Genomic DNA, 20,305 nt, shown 5'->3' with positions numbered 1-20,305 from the left:
CAGCCGTCGTGTTGTTATGTTTTGCCGGTGGAGGAGTCCAAGGACCTGCATGTCCTCGGTGGAGTGGGAGGGAGAGTTAAAGTGTTGAGCCACGGGGTGGTTGGGTTGGTTGGTCCGGGCGTCCCTGAGGTGTTCTCTGAAGCGTTCCGCAAATAAGCGGCCCGTCTCCCCAATATAGAGGAGGCCACATCGGGTGCAGCGGATGCAATAGATGATGTGTGTGGAGGTACAGGTGAACTTGTGGCGGATATGGAAGGATCCCTTGGGGCCTTGGAGGGAAGTGAGGGCGGAGGTGTGGGCGCAAGTTTTACATTTCCTGCGGTTGCAGGGGAAGGTGCCGGGAGTGGAGGTTGGGTTGGTGGGGGGTGTGGACCTGACGAGGGAGTCACGAAAGGAGTGGTCTTTGCGGAACGCTGATAGGGGAGGGGAGGGAAATATATCCCTGGTGGTGGGGTCCGTTTGGAGGTGGCGGAAATGACGGCGGATGATACGTTGTATACGGAGGTTGGTGGGGTGGTAGGTGAGAACCAGTGGGGTTCTGTCTTGGTGGCGGTTGGAGGAGTGGGGCTCAAGGGCGGAGGAGCGGGAAGTGGAGGAGATGCGGTGGAGGGCATCATCGATCACGTTTGGGGGGAATCTGCGGTCCTTGAAGAAGGAGGCCATCTGGGCTGTGCGGTGTTGGAACTGATCCTCCTGGGAGCAGATGCGGCGGAGACGAAGGAATTGGGAATATGGGATGGAGTTCTTACAGGGGGCAGGGTGGGAGGAGGTGTAGTCCAGATAGCTGTGGGAGTCAGTCGGCTTATAGTAGATGTCTGTGTTGAGTCGGTTGCCTGAGATAGAAATGGAAAGGTCTAGGAAGGGGAGGGAGGAGTCTGAGACAGTCCAGGTGAATTTGAGGTTGGGATGGAAGGTGTTAGTAAAGTTGATGAACTGTTCAACCTCCTCGTGGAAGCACGAGGCAGCACCGATACAGTCATCGATGTGGCGGAGGAAAAGGTGGGGGGTGGTGCCAATGTAGTTGCGGAAGATAGACTGTTCCACATATCCTACGAAGAGACATGCATAGCTGGGGCCCATGCGGGTGCCCATGGCAACTCCTTTAGTTTGGAGGAAGTGGGAGGATTGAAAAGAGAAGTTATTCAGGCTGAGGACCAGTTCAGTCAGTCGAAGGAGGGTGTCAGTGGAAGGGTACTGGATGGTGCGGCGGGAAAGGAAGAAGCGGAGGGCTTTGAGTCCTTCGTGATGGGGGATGGAGGTGTACAGGGACTGGATGTCCATCGTGAAAATAAGGCGTTGGGGACCGGGGAAGCGAAAATCCTGGAGGAGGTGGATGGCGTGGGTGGTGTCCCGAACGTAGGTGGGGAGTTCTTGGACTAAAGGGGACAGAACCGTGTCAAGGTATGCGGAGATGAGTTCGGTGGGGCAGGAGCAGGCTGAGACAATGGGTCGGCCGGGGCATTCAGGTTTGTGGATTTTGGGCAGGAGGTAGAAACGGGCGGTGCGGGGTTGTGGGACTATGAGGTTGGAGGCGGTGGATGGGAGATCAAGAATTGAGCAGATTTCATGTTACCTACTATTAGGCCACAAATTATGGCCTCAGATTCTATTATTATGATGTCTCCGCCGCATCTGCTCCCAGGAGGCTCCGCCGCATCTGCTCCCAGGAGGCTCCGCTGCATCTGCTCCCAGGAGGTCTCCGCCTCATCTGCTCCCAGGAGGACCAGTTCCAACACCGCACAGCCCAGATGGCCTCCTTCTTCAAGGACCGCAGATTCCTCCCAAACGTGATCGACGATGCCCTCCACCGCATCTCCTCCACTTCCCGCTCCTCCGCCCTTGAGCCCCACTCCTCCAACCGCCACCAAGACAGAACCCCACTGGTTCTCACCTACCACCCCACCAACCTCCGTATACAACGTATCATCCGCCATCATTTCCGCCACCTCCAAATGGACCCCACCACCAGGGATATATTTCCCTCCCCTCCTCTATCAGCGTTCCGCAAAGACCACTCCCTTCTTGACTCCCTCGTCAGGTCCACACCCCCACCAACCCAACCTCCACTCCCGGCACCTTCCCCTGCAACCGCAGGAAATGTAAAACTTGTGCCCACACCTCCTCCCTCACTTCCCTCCAAGGCCCCAAGGGATCCTTCCATATCCGCCACAAGTTCACCTGTACCTCCACACACATCATCTATTGCATCCGCTGCACCCGATGTGGCCTCCTCTATATTGGGGAGACGGGCCGCTTATTTGCGGAACGCTTCAGAGAACACCTCAGGGACGCCCGGACCAACCAACCCAACCACCCCATGGCTCAACACTTTAACTCTCCCTCCCACTCCACCGAGGACATGCAGGTCCTTGGACTCCTCCACCGGCAAAACATAACAACATGACTGCTGGAAGAGGAGCGCCTTATCTTCCACCTGGGAACCCTCCAACCACAAGGGATGAACTCAGATTTCTCCAGTTTCCTCATTTCCCCTCCCCCCACCTTGTCTCAGTCGGTTCCCTCAACTCAGCACCGCCCTCCTAACCTGCAATCTTCTTCCTGACCTCTCTGCCTCCACCCAACTCCGGCCTATCACCCTCACCTTGACCTCCTTCCACCTATCACATCTCCATCGCCCCTCCCCCAAGTCCCTCCTCCCTACCTTTTATCTTAGCCTGCTTGGCACACTCTCCTCATTCCTGATGAAGGGCTTATGCCCGAAACGTCGAATTTCCTATTCCTTGGATGCTGCCTAACCTGCTGTGCTTTAACCAGCAACACATTTTCAACTGTGATCTCCAGCATCTGCAGACCTCACTTTTTACCAGAAACAAAATAGCCAATGTTTGATTCTTTGAGCACTCAAATCCATAAGAAGTACTGGGTGGAACTTTCAAAATTGACAAGGGCTTAAAAACTGTCAGTAGGGGATCTGGCAACGATCAGGTATAAAATGGGAAGCCAATCCACCATTCCTCACTTTATATCCCCATCTATATTGAAAGTTACACCCACTTTTTGCCTCAACACATTGAAAGAGCAATAGTTGAATGTGTAAAAATGTTGGAAATAAATATTTCTGTGCACTAGCCAAATACATTGAGAACATTTATTTTGAAGCAGCATGCAGTGTATTATTAAGCATTTGTTATTTCTCAATAACTTTAAAGATGATTATCACTTCATGTGCCAACCCTGAGATAGAGGACTGTCAATGTTCTGTTGATGGATGCTGTAGGTTGTATTGTCGAACTACAAATATTTACATTAAAGGCTTGAAGGCAAGTTGTTACTCATTTTAATCATTGATTCTCGATTGACAGGATTGTGTTGTCTTATATGCATTGGATTGATTACAGGTCCAAAAAAGGTGTTATTACAGTGAAATCATTGAGAAGAAGTTTCCACTCTGGCGAACAGCAGTTTCACATTAGTAAGATGTTTGCTGCAGCCTGAAGTTCCCAGCCAACAATGTGACACATTGATGACTCATAGTGTTCAATTGAGAGTGATGTCCTCTGTGAATCGCAGTGCTGTCATTTTACCACAATTTGAAGGACACTTAGATAAAGGTCGCTGCACTGAAAAGTTGTAACAGTTTTAAAACATTTATTGCAGTATTTTAAATGAGAAATTGGATAAAGTTTCCGGAAGCATGATTGTTGGGAGATGAGAGAAGCTGGGCTTTTCAGGATTGAGAATAGGAATTTGAGAGATAAAGCAAAGAACTGCAGATGCTAGAAATTTGAAACAAGAACAGAAGTTGCTGGAGAAACTCATTAGGTCTGGCACCATCTGTGGAGAGAAAGCAGAGTTAATGTTTCAAGTCCAGTGACCCTTCTTCAGAACTGGGTTTGAGAGATAATTGCTTTGAAGTTCATATAATGTGAATTGTTGTCTGTAACATTACCTTGAATGACATTGCAAGACAAAGATAGCCAGATTCAAATTAAGAAAAGGCAAATTTAGGAGCAACATTAGGAAGGTAATTTTCATGCAAACAGTGATTGCTACATGAATTCAGCACTTCATTTAAATATTATTTTATACTAAATGTTATCCTAATCAATCTGTTTAAAGGTTTTCTTATAAACCTCTGGAGCAGGTGGGACTTGAACCCAAACTTCCAAGTCTAGGGACAGGGACACCACCATTGTGCCACACTGGAGGGGAAGTGGAATGCGGGGCAAAGATTGAAATATCTAGTAAACTGTCCAAATATCAGCAATGTGAGGCTGTGGATGTTTGAACTCCTGAGCTCATCAGCACAGCGTCACTCAGGTTCCCACCCCAAAACCAGTGAGAAGCAGTGATGGGCCAGTAGGATGGGAACAATTTGCCAGATGATAGGAGGCCATTACTGGGGACAGTGAGCTGAAGGGACTGTCTCCATTACTCAGATACATTTACAGAGCTCGGAAGAGTCCTCATTTTCCTTCTGGATCTACAAGGAGTGTCAATGCAAGTAGAGGAAGTTTTCCACTTCATCCACATCTGGCCCCAAATCCCTTTCCTACAAAAATATGTGACAGCAAAGACACAATGCCTTTCACACAGCATCATAAAATAGCAGTCAGGTCCTCATGTCATCATCAGAACCTCAATTTTATGTTTATGAATGGACAGTAAGGTGGCCCGGTGATTAGCACTGCTACCTCAGAGCACCAGGGAATGAGGTTCAAATCCAGCCTTGGGTCACTGTCTGTGTGGAGTTTGCATGTTGTCCCTGTGTCTAGGTGCTCTAATTTCCTTCAATAGTAGGTCATGTTAAATTGTCCATAGTGTACAGGGATGTATGGGGTTTAGATCAGAGTGGTGCTGGAAAAGCACAGCAGGGCTTTTGCCTGAAACATCAATTTTCCTGCTCTTCAGATGCTGCCTGATCTGCTGTGCTTTTCCAGCACCACTCTGATCTGAACTACAGGGATGTATGGGCTAGGTAGATCAGTGATGGTAAATGCAGAGTTACAGGGATAGGGTCAGGGATGGGTGTAGAATGCTCTTTGGAAGGCCGATGCAGACTCTATGGGCCAAAAGCCTCTCTCCACACTAAGGGTCCTATGATTCTCCATTGTTGGTTCATGATAAGAGCCCTTTCTGCCATCACAGGTGAGAAAAGGAACCTGTAGAAAGACAGCAGGATGTCAGAGAAGGTAAATCCATGAATAATTTCAACTGCCCATTTCAACTGAATGGGCAGGTTTAAATTTTCCACTTGTGATTGAGTATCAGAAGGGAACATATTAGAAGCAGTTAAATATGGCAAAATGAGTTATTTAAGCACCTGTCAGCTTGGATTGACTAAGATGGGCTAACTGATAAACAGAACGTGCAATTATTTTTCAACCTGTGACAATCTCCATTTTTTAATAGAGCCTGAAATTAAAATATCAATATTAATTTTGGAAATAAAAATCAACTCCACAGAGTACAAAATGGGCTAAAGGAAATCTGTCAATAATTATGGATCCTACCTCATTTTTTCTTTCCATTTGATTTTCTGAAAGTTGAATTATACCTTTGCTTTATTTTCTGCTTAAATTGAGATTTTTCACTGATACAAATTTCAAATTATTATAAGGATTTTAAAAAGACAAGATCTGTCATGGTGAGGGATATTAACATTTGAATGAAAACTATGATTATTATCATGCACTATTGAGGTTGCATGTAGCACAATATACCCACTCTCTACTGAACACAAATCATAGTTCCAGTGTCATAATTTCCATTTCTTACACCAACAATTAGTTGGTTCTAATGAATTTGTCTTCTGCTGAAATACGGGTACCAAATTTTCAGGTGATGAAGAGGGTCCCCTGTGAATCAATTTTAGACCATGTTTGTACAAAATTGTCATGAATCAACACAACATTGGCATTTTCACTCAGTAAGGTTATGAAATGGAAGGATTTACCATTAGACCATTTTTCAGTTTTGCACAAAGCCTATGTAGGGTCAGTAGAGTGCTGCTAACATTGCTGGGTTGGTAATCCCAATCACCAACATGAATGCTTCAAAGACATGAATCCCACTAAGAGCTGGTTATGAAATTTAAATTAAATTTACACAGAAATTTGGAATCATTAATCACATTCCTGTTGATCGTGAGATTAATGATTGTCATTGAAAAAAAGTTTGCTTCACTCATAAGCCTCAGGGAAGACAGAAAATCTGTCATCGTTACCCAGCCTGGCCAACCCATGATTCCAGGTCCAGAGCAAAGGATTGATTCCTAGTTGCTCTTTGAAATGGCCAATCAAGTCACTCAGTTGTATCAAAATTGCTACAGGAAAGTTGCATCAAATTAAAATTGGACAGATAACCCAGCATCACAACGGAGACACTAGAAACAATTAAAATACACAATGCTCAGACAATCCAGTAAAGTGTTCTTAATGTAAATCTGGGCAGTTCTGCCAAAGTTGGGAGGACTGTCCCACAAACCAGTCAAATAACAGCCTTGCACGATAGTAATCATGAAATCATTCCTTAAAGCCAACAGCCCAGATGCACCAGAGATGACACCATACTGTCAGGAAGGAATCTGGAGTCCTCAACATTGGATCTGAAGCTAATGAAGTCTCATGACATCAGGTCAATGACAGGTAAGAAATCGTCCTGCTGATTATCACCTTTGCCCCAGCTGATGAAATCAATACCCCTCCAATGTTGAATATAACTAGGAAGAAGCACTGGGGGTAACAGGTATAGAGAGAGTGGGTTACTTGAAAGTCCATCACCAAGAGTGGGTTGGTAAAACCAGTTACGATTGAGCAGACTAAACTGTACTGAATTGAACCTGCAGCAGTTTGTGAGACAATTATCTGAAAAAAAACAGCTTGATCTTGTCCATGTCAATATGAGTAGATGTGACCACCTCATTGTGTTGCATTGCCACAATGCTAAATGGGTAGAAGTCTAGCAGCTCAAAACTAGGCAGCAAGTGGCATCATCAGTAGGATTACATACAACCATAATCTCTAACTCCATATCCCAGAATATACTTCCCTCTATCATCATCAAACCCATGGATAGGATAAAACACATATGAGGTTCCAGCCAGATGCAGCCACAAGACTGGATGATGTAGCCTGTCCAACAAATGGTTCATAGCCTACTATGGGCTCTACCCAGTCAGCAACCCATGTTTCAAACCTGTGAGAGTACATTCGTAGGATTCTGCAAGGAGCAGCTCTTCCGATCACAGGTACTTTTCTCCTGTCTTTGCTGCTCACTTGTGAGAATTGACCGCTGATCGGAGTAACAATGATCTTTGTGAATGTCTGTACGGTTACTCAGCATGATGCTTGGACACCAGTAAAGGTACCGAGTCTGAAATTGTCTGAACAGACTACAAAAGGATATGAAGTCTATTGAGCCAGTGAAAGGAATTGCAACCGGCTGAACAATCACATCTGCTCATGGTTTCTTGCTGAATATGTTTCAGTCCAAGTTACTGAGTAGATTTGAGGCTTTTGGTGACAGGGTCAGGGGAAGAGGCTGTGAGTGGGTCAGAGGGGTAAGGTTGTGACTGGGTCAGAGGGAAGAGGTTGTGAGTGGGTCAGAGGGAAGAGGTTGTGGGTAGGTCAGAGGGAAGAGGCTGTGAGTGGGTCAGAGGGAAGAGGCTGTGTGTGGGTCGGAGGGAAGATGTTCTGAGCTGAGCACCTGGTTGGACAAGATAAGACTAAATTCTTCCTGTGCAGCACTGACTCCCTGAAGGTTACAGTCAAAATGACTGACCAGGCCGCCTGAACTCATGCAACAAGTGTGAGTGTGAAGGGAGAGTGAGGAGTGGGTCAAAGGGAGGAACATGAGAATGAAGAGGGAACGAATGAGTGAGCCATCCCTTTACTGGTGGTCAGAGATTAAGCGCTAGACTGTCTTTTTTACATGCTCCTTGGTAATTGAAAAAAACTGGTTTTTGATACCTTTGTTACCTCTTTCATGATCATTTATATTGCTTAGTTATTTACTTAAATTAACAATTTATTCCTTGGTAATTTTTTTTTTGAAATTCACTGTTGTACCAAATCTTTATTTCTGAAATGCTATCATCAAGTCTTCCAATGAGAGACAAGATAAAAGTGGTTTTAGTGGAAAGGCTGGACAAGTTTCCTAAAGGCAGTGCTAAGTCATCCTACAACTAAATGGTCAGAACACAGCTCAAAACAAACCAAAAGACTGCCAAAGAAAAAACAGCCAGACAATGTATTTGATGCAATTATGAAACAAATATTGACCAGGACACAGAGAAGGAATCATTATCCCCTCCCCCACCCTTCTTCACAATACTGCCATGAGTTCTTTTACATCAACCCAATCACCATGTTTAAAGTCTCATTTTATTTTAACAGTATAATAGCATCCCTAATCTAACAAATGTAAGAATGTATTGCAAGTTTCTAAATTCATTTTTTCAGACTTTACAAAGGTGATCAGGCCAAACTGAGAATAACCCACACAAGATCATCAATAATAATGGGGAGTACACCATTATTTTATAGCTTCAGTAAGTGAACATCAGTAGAAAGCTCTTCACTGAGGCTCATTTCAAGACAGAACGTTTTGAAAGCTGCAAAGCACCAGAAATAAAGGTGGTATTTCAAAAAGTAGCAAATACTCTCTCGCTGAGAAATAATAATATTCTAATATTGTATTATGCAAGTTAGGACAGTAGAAATAGTAAACTTCAGAAACTGTTGTTCTCCTCATCTGTCATTATAAAATCAGTTCTTTGTTTCATTGCAAGTGATATAATTTATTTGATAAATATTGCACTATGCTGTTATTTTGAAGATGAAATGTGCCTGTTATAAGAACCTTGACTTGCAAATTTATTTGCAATATTTTATGTAGCATGTCAGGGGAAGTCACCATATCGCAGAGTTCAAAAAAATTAAGCTACAGAATGCTAGGTTTATACGACTGTGTAAATATACTAGTGATGGCTAAATGATTTTTGGATATACTAGTATAGATTACAGAACATAGTGAATGTAATTGAGTGCTTTGCTATTAGCTAGTGAGCTTTTCAGTGTAATTAAGTATTTCACTTTCTTTTATCTTGTGTTTCTGCTAGTGCTTTCATGGCTGATTTTTTCATCCAATTGAACATTTGACTAAGTTTGAAGGAATAACCTTCAAAATATCAAACACAACTTCATAAGAGTAAAAGCATATTGAACTCTGAAAATCATTTCACAAATTAAAAGAAATAAATTTGTGAAGTAGCTTATGTTTTGCATTTTGTGTCTGATTCAAGAAATGCTTGATGCTCCGGAATAAATGTAAGACAGAGCTTCTCCCAGAAATGCAGCGTCTGGTGCGGGGGAGGGGCAGGAACTGAATTCCTTTATTTGTCTTTCACCCTGTCATCTTTTGCAAAGGTGTGGCTGGAGTTTGAATGTCAGGCTTAACAACAAGTCGCCAGAGAGTTTTTGATGACCTCGAAGTTAAATGTAGTATAGGCTTTAACCATTAAAGGCTGAGGCCACTTAGGAATTTTTGATTTCATCAGGGTGATAGAAAATATTGAGTGCTTCTGACAAATTCCCTTGGGTTGTAAAATGGATGCTGACTGATGGCAAGCAATGTTTGTGGAAACAAACTGCAACAGTCAGCAGAGAGACACTGTTAATGAAAGCAAGCAGCAAGACGCATGGTGGAAAAAGAAAATAAGTAAATGTTGAAAAAAAGAGAAAAAAATGAAAGCTCATGCTATTTTAGCACGAGTCACTGAGTTAAGAATCAAAAGGCATTAATGTGGGTACAGGCGAGTAAAGTGCTTCAAGGTCCTGTAGGAGATTGATGAAGATCGGAGGAAAAAGTGCTTGCTATGTTGAATGGGGTGCCATCAGGTGTGCCTGTGTGTAAAGTTGCCACCTGTAAATAGAAAGGAGTCTTTATCAAACTTGACACCTTCCACCATCAGGATTCACATAAAACGTCTCAGGGAAATTCAATAGCCAACATCCATTTTATTGAACAGTCACAAGTGAAATGGATGCAAAACATCTGTAAAGAAAATCAAACAATCCGTATAATGGGTTCTCCTAGTCGGTGACATATTTTACAAGTATTTGTTTATTCTTCATGGAGAAAGAGAAAATGCAAGAGGACTCTGCTTTATTTTCATTGAAACACACCACATACATATGATTTGTTTGCACATCATTGAGGTCGTTGTCATGTCCGGTTCTAAGGAAATGAAAAAGTGCTTTGTCAAATCAAACTGGTCTTTCATTAAAGAGATAGCACTACAACCAGCAGTTATTAATCAAGGGAATTTGAATATAATGATTTAGAACCCCAGATTTCTATGTGAATGTGATCCATTTCAGCAAGCAAATTGAATCCGTCAGAACTCTGCCCACTGTAGCAAGCAACTGATTATCCAGCACAACCTACAATGGACAGGAAAAGTGCCATTTCTAAAGTAGACACACATTTAAATAAAATGCATTTCTGCTTGGTGGCAATCATCATTGATATGATCGAGTGATGTAAAATTTAATGGTTCCCCTCTTTTCCTTCTCTTCATTTTACATCATTTTCCTAACTTCCTAACTGCTTGAAAAAAGACATGCTTGTAAATCACCTGAATGTTTCACTGTTTGACTGGAGCCTTTAATGGTGCAATAGAATGTCCTTACCTCTGAATCAGGAGGCCTGGTTTCAAGTCCAACCTGCTCCAGAGAGGTGCAATACTATCTCTGAACAGAGTGATCAAAAAATTATCTATTGCAGGTGAAATGGTGCATTGCTTCATGCCGAGTACAAGAATGGAAGTCATCAGAGATAAAATGAGATGTACGAACAATAGCATCACAACTGATGTTCCACAGACCTTGAGAGAAGTTTTCTGTGAAAATGAGGAGTTTGTTTTATGAGGTGAGATCGAGCAATTTAGGCCTATACTATCTACAGTTTAGAAGACTGAGAGCAGATCTAATTGAGGTATACAAGATGGTAAAGGAGATTAAGATTTTTCCTTATGTGGTGCAATTTAAAATAATAGGTCAGATAAGGGGTTTCAGATTTAAACAGAGGTGAGGAGAAAGTACTTCTCTCAATAGGTTGTGAATCTGCAAAATTCATTAGCCCAAAGTATGGGGACATTGAGTAAATTTAAAGCGGAGATATATTTATTTTTAATTAGTAATGGATTGAAGGGTTATGGAGGTTGGACCACAAAATGGAATGGAAATTGAGATGAGATCAGCCGTGATCATGTCAAATGGTTGATCAGGCTCAAGGAGCTGAATCGCCCACTTCCCGCTCCTAGTTCTTATGTTCTGTGCATAATGTGATCCGAAAAGACAAGATGAGAAATGTTTTATTGCATTTTTAAAAAGAAAAGAGGTTTTCTGTTTGAGTTAACCCAGTGTAAATAATATACTTTAAAAACACTCTTACTTTGGCATGCATAGACAGACTGTATGTGGGACGAACCAAATTAAATGATTGATTTTTTTAAATTTCTAAAATAAATTTTATTCATAAAATTATTTGGATCTCTATACAATCGGTCATGCCATTCTTATGCACACATTACACAGACATAGAAATTTATTTTTCCAATATACAAGTCTGTACATTTACTATCCAGCTCTTCTGCTGAGGTGTCAGCGGAGCCAAGATGACTGGGTGGTGAACCAAACTAAATGATTGATTACCCAGTTAAAGTAAAGGGCTGTACAATTCTCAGAAGGTGGTAATGCAGCTAGCTTTGTGTTGAACTCGGTGGTCCTGCTGCCTTTATTCAGTGGTCCTGGCTTTTGACATCGAAACAGATAAAGACAGATGATTTAGTTCTTCCTCTGGAGACAACAGTATTGGAGTGTGCTCTTTCAAAAATCTCTGGTTTACTGTCATTATACAATCAAAGTCAGCAAAGGGATTTCAAAAGCATGCACATTGGATGGCGAGAGAGTACGCAAGATGGAAGGAATCCACTCAACATTATTTATCTTCCCCGTCTCATTTGTTTATCCTGTTCTGCAGAGAAGGCAGGTACATATATGCAAAAATCGTTGTTTTGTCAAAAAATCTATGTATTCAATTACCCAATGATCCTGATAAGGTCATAACTTGTGTATAACAATTGAACTTGATTAGGATTTGTCTGCAGGTTTCTCTTTCAGTTAGGGTCCTATTGCTTGAGTGACTATGAAAATGCATTGGTTCCAACTAGATATGCAGTTAGAACCAACATCTGGATGCCGTGCTAATTAGATAATAAAGCTCCAACCTTCACCTTCTTTGAAGTCCATTGTTCTGATGACGTTTTTCAGACGGTTTGTTCCAATTTAAATTACTTTGAAATTATAGAAGCTATAGTTCTTCATATATGTCGCCATTGTTGACGACAAACTCATGTGGAACTAGAGGTGGATGAAGTTCGGATCGTTCAGGAGGTGGAGGGGGTAATAGAGAGGAGTTACAGGGAGGTAATCTCACCTCAGGGATAGGAAAATGATGAGTTTTCAGTCAGGGGATGGAAAGGTAACAGGCAGATAGTGCAGGGATCTCCTGTGGCTGTTCCCGTCAATAATAAGAATACTGTTTTGGATACTGTTAGGGGTACGACCTACTAGCAGAAAGCCATAGTAGCCAGGTCTCTGATACTGAGCCTGGGTCTCTGGCTCAGAAGGAAAGGGAGGAGAATAGGAAAGCATTAATGGTAGGAGGTTCAATTCTTAAGAGAAATGGACAGGACATTCTGCAGTCGCGAATGGAACTCCTGGAAAGTATGTTGCCTCCCAGGTATCAGGGAGTCTATAAGATTCTGAAGTGTGAAGGTGAGCAGTCAGAAGTCATGGTGCCCATTGGCACCAATGACATAGCTAGGAAAAGGGATGAGGATCTAAAAAGTGACTTTCAGGGAGTTAGGTCAGAATCTAAGAGGCATGATGAGCAGATTAGTAATGTCAGGATTACTACCAGTGCCACATGCTAGTGAGACAAGGGACAGGGAGTGAGTGCAGCTCAACACATGGCTGCAGGGCTGGTGCAGAATGGAGGGCTTCAGATATGTAGATCATTGGGACACCTTCTGGGGAAGTTGGGACCTGTACAGGAAGGATGGTTTGCACTTAAACTGAAGGGTTCACCAATGTCCTGGGTAGAAGATTTGCTAGAGCACTTTGGGAGGGTTTAAAGTAGTTTGGCAGGGGGTGGGAAACAGAGCTACAGATCAGAGGAGAGGATAGTTATTGAATGGGCAGAAATAGAATGCGGAGAGTCTGTCAGAAAGGATATACAGTTGATAGGGCAAAGGGAGTGTATCTATCTCAATGCAAGGAGTGTCAGGAATAGGAGTGATGAACTTAAACGCATGGCTTAGTAATTGGAACAACGATGATGCGACATAACAGACATAGACATAGACATAGACATAGTCAGGAATGGTTGCTGGATGTTCCAGAGTTTAGACTTTTTTTTAAAGGAACAGGGAGGGGGGTAAAAGAGATGGGGGAAGTAGCATCACAGCTGCAGAGAAGGAAGTTGTTGAGGAAGGTTTGCTTACTGAGTCCGTATGGGTGGAAATCAGGAAAAGAGTAGTCACTTTATTGGGTGTTTTTGCTAGCAGAGAGATGGAAGAAGAGATTGGACAGCAGATCTTGGAAAGGTGCAGATGTAAAGTTGCTGTTATGGGTGACTTCAACTTCCCCAATATCGATTGAAACCTCCTTAGTGCAGGTAGTCTGGGTGGAGCTGATTTTGGCAGGCGTGTCCAGGAAGGATTCCTGACTCAATATGTAGATAGGCTGACTAGGAGGGAGGCCATATTGGATTTGTTGCTATGCAACAAGCCAGGCCAGGTATCAGACCACTCGGTTGGAGAGCATTTCGGTGACAGTGACCACAACTGCCTTACGTTTACAATAGCCATGGAGAGAGATAGGAACAGACAGTGTGGGAAAGTCTTTAATTGGGGGAGGTGAAATTATATTGATATTAGACAGAATCTGTGGAGTATAAATTGGGAATGATTGTTCTACAGGAAATGTACAACAGAAATGTGGAGGCTGTTTAAGGAGCACTTGCAGCGAGTTTTGGACAACTGAGACAGGCAAGGAATGGTAAGGTGAAGGAACCTTGAGTAGCAAGAGACCACTTGATGAAGGAGCGGTGCTCCAAAAGCTAGTGTTTCCAATTTAACCTGTTGGACTATAACCTGGTGCTGTGTGATTTTTAACGTTGTCCACCCCAGTCCAACACCGGCACCTCCAGATCAGAGAAAGGGTAGGACCGATCAGGAATAGTGGAGGGAACTTTTGCCTGGAATGTGATGAGGTGATGGAGGCTTCATATGAGTTTTTTGCTTCAGTATTCACTGAAGAGTGTGAGCTTGTTGATAGTGAGAACAATGTGGACTAGGTTAATAGACTTAAACAGATTGATATTAAGAAAGTGGGTATGCTCGAAATTCTGGGAACTATTAAGATAGATAAATCCCCAGGGCTGGACCAGATCTATCCAAGGTTGCTACATGAAGTGAAGAATGAGATTGCTGTGCCTCTGCTGGTGATCTTTGCATCCTCACTCCCTACAAGAGTAATGCCAGCTCATTGGAGGGAAATGAATATTGTTCCTCTGTTCATGAAAGGGAATAGGAAAATTCCTGGGAATTACGAACCACTCAGTCTTAAGTATGTGGTAAGCAAGGTACCTGAAAGGATTCTGAAAGATAGGATTTATGTCTATTTGGAAGAATGTAGTTTGATTAAAGATAGTCAGCATAGCTTTGTGAGGGGCAGGTCATTTCCTCCCAAGCCTTATTGAATTCTTTAAGGATATGACAAGACAAGTTGACAAAGTTCGAGGAGTGGATGTGGTGTACATGGATTCCAGTAAGGCATGTGACAAGGTTCCCCACAGTAGGCTCAGTCAGAAAGTTAGGAGGAATTGGAGATAATTTGGCTGTCTGAATACTGAATAGGCTGGCCAAGAAAAGACAGCAAGTGGTAATGGATGTAAAGTATTCTGCCTGGAGGTTGGTGACCAGTGGTATCCCACAGGTATCAGTTCTTGGACCTCTGCTCTTTGTAGTTTTTATAAATGACTTGGATGAAAAAGTGGAAGGTTGGAATAGTAAGTTTGCCGATGACACAATGGCCAGTGGTGTTGTAGATAGTGTCGAGGACTGTTGTAGGCTCCAACAAGACATTGACGGGATGCAGAGCTGGGCTGAGAAGTGGCAGATGGAGTTCAACCTGGATAAATGCAAAGTGATTCATTTTGGAAGGTCAAATTTGAATGCAGAATACAGGGTTAAAGATAGGATTCTTGGCAGTGTGGAGGAACAGCGGGATCTTGGGGTCTACATACATAAATCACTCAAAGTAGCCAACAAGTTGATAGGGTTGTTAAGAAGGTTAGTGGTGTTTTGGCTTTCATTAATAGGGGGATTGAGTTTAAGAGCCACAAAGTTTTGGTTTAAGTGTACTGGTTAGAGTACACTTGGAATATTCTGATCGCTTCATTATAGGAAGGGTGCAGAAGAGATTTACCAGGATGCTGCCTGGGTTGGAAGGCATGTTCTGTGAAGAGGGATTGAATGAGCTAAGGCTTTTCACACTGGAGAGAAGAGAGAGGTGACTTGATAGAGGTGTACAAGGTAATGGCAGGCATAGATAGAGTAGATAGCCAGAAATGTTTCCCTAGGGCAGAAATGGTTGTCAGAAGGGTCATAATTATAAGGTATTTGGAGGAAAGTATAGGGGTGGATGTCAGAGATAGATTTTTTATGCAGAGAGTGATCGGTGTGTGGGGTGCACTGCCAGCAGTGGTAGTAGAGTCAGAGTCATTAGGGACATTTAAGTGACTGCTGGACAAGCACATGGACGGCAATAAATTGAGAGGTGTGTATGTTAGAAATGATCTGAGATTAAAATAATTGCTCGGCACAACATTGTGGGCTGAAGAGCCTGTACTGTTCTATGCTCTATGTTTCTGGGATGTCGCTTTAGTTTTTTAGAAAATGATACATTTAAGCCAATCCAAACTAGGTAGGGGACTGCATTTGCTTACACAAACTCAGTATTGCTTTTAAACTCAAATCCAACAGCAAATCCAATCTATTATAAATAAATATAAATAAGGCCATATTGGCCAAAGAAATGCAAGTACATTTGGAAAGAACCCTTGGGAATAGCCTTCACATCACTAACTACATTTGGAATTTTTATGAATCTTTTTCCCTGTGTTTTAATGAACCTTATACACATTCTTGTCATTTGTCATCTTCTGGCCAAAAACTATTTTCAATACTGCAGAAACCAATCTGACCGTACTTTATCACACTGTACCGTAAATCATTGACATTAAAGTCCATCAGCTTTTCAGTCAAATGTACTTAAGGTAATTGCAAGCAATCTTCTGTGTACATTGGAATCATGGTGCTCATTTTAATGGCAGTAATGTATCTCCTTCCTTGGATGCACTCACTCTATTCATTAAAGTTTGGTTGGGACCTTCAACGAGTTGAATGAAAGTAAAACAACTCTTAAACAAGAAAACATAGCTTCAAAACTGTTGTGAAATTATCACCAGCATGGCCACAGAAAACATGACACAGTATTTAAATGGACCATTGAAACAACTTGTTTCTTGGCTGATTTGGGCCTTCATCTTTTTCTTCGCTTTGCTGATATCTGCTTTAAAGTGTATCTGTACTGTCTAGTTTAGGGGTGTCTTGCCCAACACTCTGCAAACCTGCTAATTCTGTACCCATCTCTGAAGAGAATACAATAAGGCTTGCTGTGGAACTACTCCTTTAGTTTTCTTTTTGCTTTACCGGAGAGGAACAAAGTGAAGCCAAGCTATGGAGGCAGCACAAAACATGCATGGTAAGCAACTATCAATACCACTATATAAAGCAGGGAAGTAGGAACAGGAACAAGGGGGCCATCAAGGTATTGAAAAAGTTTTATGTTTCTTTCTGCTGGACCATTATTTCTTTCAAATGAATGGACCTCAGATAATTTGATAGCATAACAAAAACAACATATGTTCCTCGGAGCTTAGTTTCATAATTTGGCTGCTGAAAATTAATTAGTTGGGATTGCAGTTCTAAATTTTCATTGGCATAGGACAACAAATTATTCAGAGACTAGTGATATATATTTACAACTTGAACAAAGTGTTTTTAAGTCCAGTAAGATACTTTAATTTGCTTTATTTATTAATTAATAGATTATTACGTATTGATTTTTCAGTTTGAGCCAGATTATAAAATCTCTCTTTGAAAAAGTAGACCTATTCAATTGGCTTTGCTTGATTTGACAAGTTCATTTCTGAATACTCTCTGAAAATAAACACCGACTGAGGTACTGCCATTACCTATTTCCTGTTGATGCAGGAACAATGTTTGGTGAGGTTCCATTTCACCACGGAAGTCAGTTACAAATTATGCTACATGCCTCCGCTGATCTATAGCTGATCTCTAGCATGGGCATTGCATTAATTATGTCCAATAAGGTCACCATTGCCTTTTTCAGAATTAAGGTTATTCTGGACTGTCATTGGGGACATCATTATAATTAGCTAATAAAGTCTGCACAAATACATAAAGCAAATCTTAGAGACAGTGTTTGTTTAAGGACAATCACTATAGCTGCAGGACATTACGATGTTACAGAATGTCAGCATTCAAGTTTCAGGACTTGAGAAGTCACAAGCTGAAAATGTGTTGCTGGAAAAACGCAACAGGTCAGGCAGCAACCAAGGAGCAGGAGAGTTGGCGTTTTGGGCATGAGCCACAAGCCAAGGAGTTTTTAAGAAAAAGCATGCAATGGCCACAAATGCTCCATTTCCTTCACCTGGATCAAGAAAAAAAACGTGGAAGCAAGTTGTTTCCAGCAAAATTCATATCAGCAGTATTTTGTCATACAAATGAATGTTTATTTTTCTGGGAGTTACTACATTGCTTTCATTTTAAGCTGTGATGCCATTTGTCCCGAAGGATAAATGTCTGGATAGCTCCTAAAAGTTAAATGTTAGTCTCTGCAGCCATAGTTCATGACATTTGTTGTATTTACCTAGCTACCAGCAATTGGAGTCATCGAGTCACAGAGGTGTACAGCATGGAAATAGACCCTTCAGTCTAACCTGTCCATGCCGACCAGATATCCTAACCTAATCTAGGCCCATTTGCCAGCACTTGGCTTATATCCTTCTCAACCCTTCCTATTTATATATCCATCCAGATGCCTTTTAAATGCTATAATTGTACCAGCATCCGCCACTTCCTCTGACAGCTCATTCCACACAAGCATCACCCTCTGCGTGAAAAGGTTGCCACTTAGGTCCCTTTTATATCTTACCCTGCTGACCCCAAACCTATGCCCTCTAGTTCTGGACTCCCCAGCCGAAGGAAAAGACTGTGTTGATTTATTCTATCCATGCCTTTCATGATTTTATAAACCTTTATAACGTCACCTCTCAGCCTTTGACACTCCAGAGAAAACAGCCCCAGCCTGTTCAGCCTCTCCCCATAGCTCAAATCCTCCAACTCTGGCAACATCCTTGTAAATCTTTTCTGAACTCTTTCAAGTTTCACAACATCCTTTTGAAAGGAAGGCGACCAGAATTGCACACAATATTCCAACAGTGGCCTAACCAATGTCCTGTACAGCTGCAACGTGACTTCCCAATTCCTGTACTCAATGCTCTGATCAATAAAGGCAAGCATACTAAACACTTTCTTCACTATCCTATCTACCTGCGACTATACTTTCAAGGAACTATGAACCTGCACTCCAAGGTCTCTTTGTTCAACAATACTCCTTAGGATATTACCATTAAGTATACAAATCCTGCTCTGATTTGCTTTTCCAAAATGCAACACCTCGCCTTTGTCAAAATTACCAGTCACTATAGTGTGTACAACTGGAATGTTGATGGCAAGTGTCAGAGATTATTCTGGGCCTGCTCTGTGCCTTTAATCCAACAGACATCTTTGAGATAATGGCTATCTGTTGCCTGCTTCAGAGTTTTGCCTCAGAAACTGGACCTCATAATGAGAATCCAAATGAGAAAGGCATTCAAATACAGCAGATAAATAAATCTGAAAAGCAGAACAGCTTGGGAAGAATGAACATTCACAGCAAACTGATATGGGAGATTGTTTTTTCTCAAATAATATGTGTAACCATTATGTGAAAATACTTTTCATCACAAAAGGACCAATCCAATTGCATCGAATCACCCATCTCATTTCCATGATGTAATCGAAATAATTTCCAAATTTTGTCAAAAATGACATCTATGTGCATTATAATTGCAATACAGCCTTAATCTTCTTCACAACTACAACTTCCTAGTAAACAGCATGTCCCATATTTTACTGAGCAAAATGGTACAGTTTGACAGTAAAACTTGATACTGCTGACGAGCCTTGCTTATAAAAGAAATGCTATAGCTCCTGGCCAAAGAGCAAAATAGCAAACAGAGCCTAAGGTTTACATTTTATCAAGCTGCATTGTGAGTTCAATGGAAATTGCGTTGCCCTGTTTGGTACTCAACCACACTTTTATGGACCAAACTAAACCACCTCAAGCTATTCAGAATATATTGTGGACCCTAACTTTTCTTATTTTAAAGGTAAACATAAAGGTGTTGCTTTCCAGATACAATTAAATTAGTCAAACTAACTTATTTAGAGCAAAATACAGTTTATTAATTGACAATAGTTAAAGTACAACAAAAGAAAGAAAGGATTGGAATAACTGAACTCGACGGAAAACTTAACAGAATAGTAGATATAATAACTATTTATAATTAACTGTTCCAATATAGTAACAACCCATAAACACAGCCTTGGCAAAATGCAAATTCTGAAGGCAGATTTTATCACACGTGACTCCCATAGCAATATTGTGCTCAGAAGGTTGTAAACTGCCTAGTTTGGAGATGAGATGTTGCTCCTCCAATTTGTGCTGGAGCAGTGCAGCATACCAAGGACAGACAAGTGGACTTGTGAGCAGGACGCTGTGTTAAAATGACTGACTGTGGAAAGGTCAGGGTCATGCTTATGCACGATCCAGAGGTGTTCTACAAAGCAGACATCCAGTCTGCATTTGGTTTATTCTAGGTCACGTTGGTTGCAGCGAATAGAATACACAAGATTGGAGGAGGCACAGGTGAAATGTTACTGGAAAGTCTGGTCTGTTTACAAGCATGACCCTGACCTTCCTGCAGCCAGTCATTTTACCACGACGTTTTGCTCGCGTGTCCTCAGCATATTGCAATGCTCCAGTGCAAACTGGAGGAGCAACATCTCATCTTTAAACTAGGC

Source organism: Hemiscyllium ocellatum, chromosome 36 (genome assembly GCF_020745735.1).
Source record: "Hemiscyllium ocellatum isolate sHemOce1 chromosome 36, sHemOce1.pat.X.cur, whole genome shotgun sequence".
NCBI lineage: Eukaryota > Metazoa > Chordata > Chondrichthyes > Orectolobiformes > Hemiscylliidae > Hemiscyllium > Hemiscyllium ocellatum.
Note: the sequence above shows the minus strand (reverse complement) of the source record.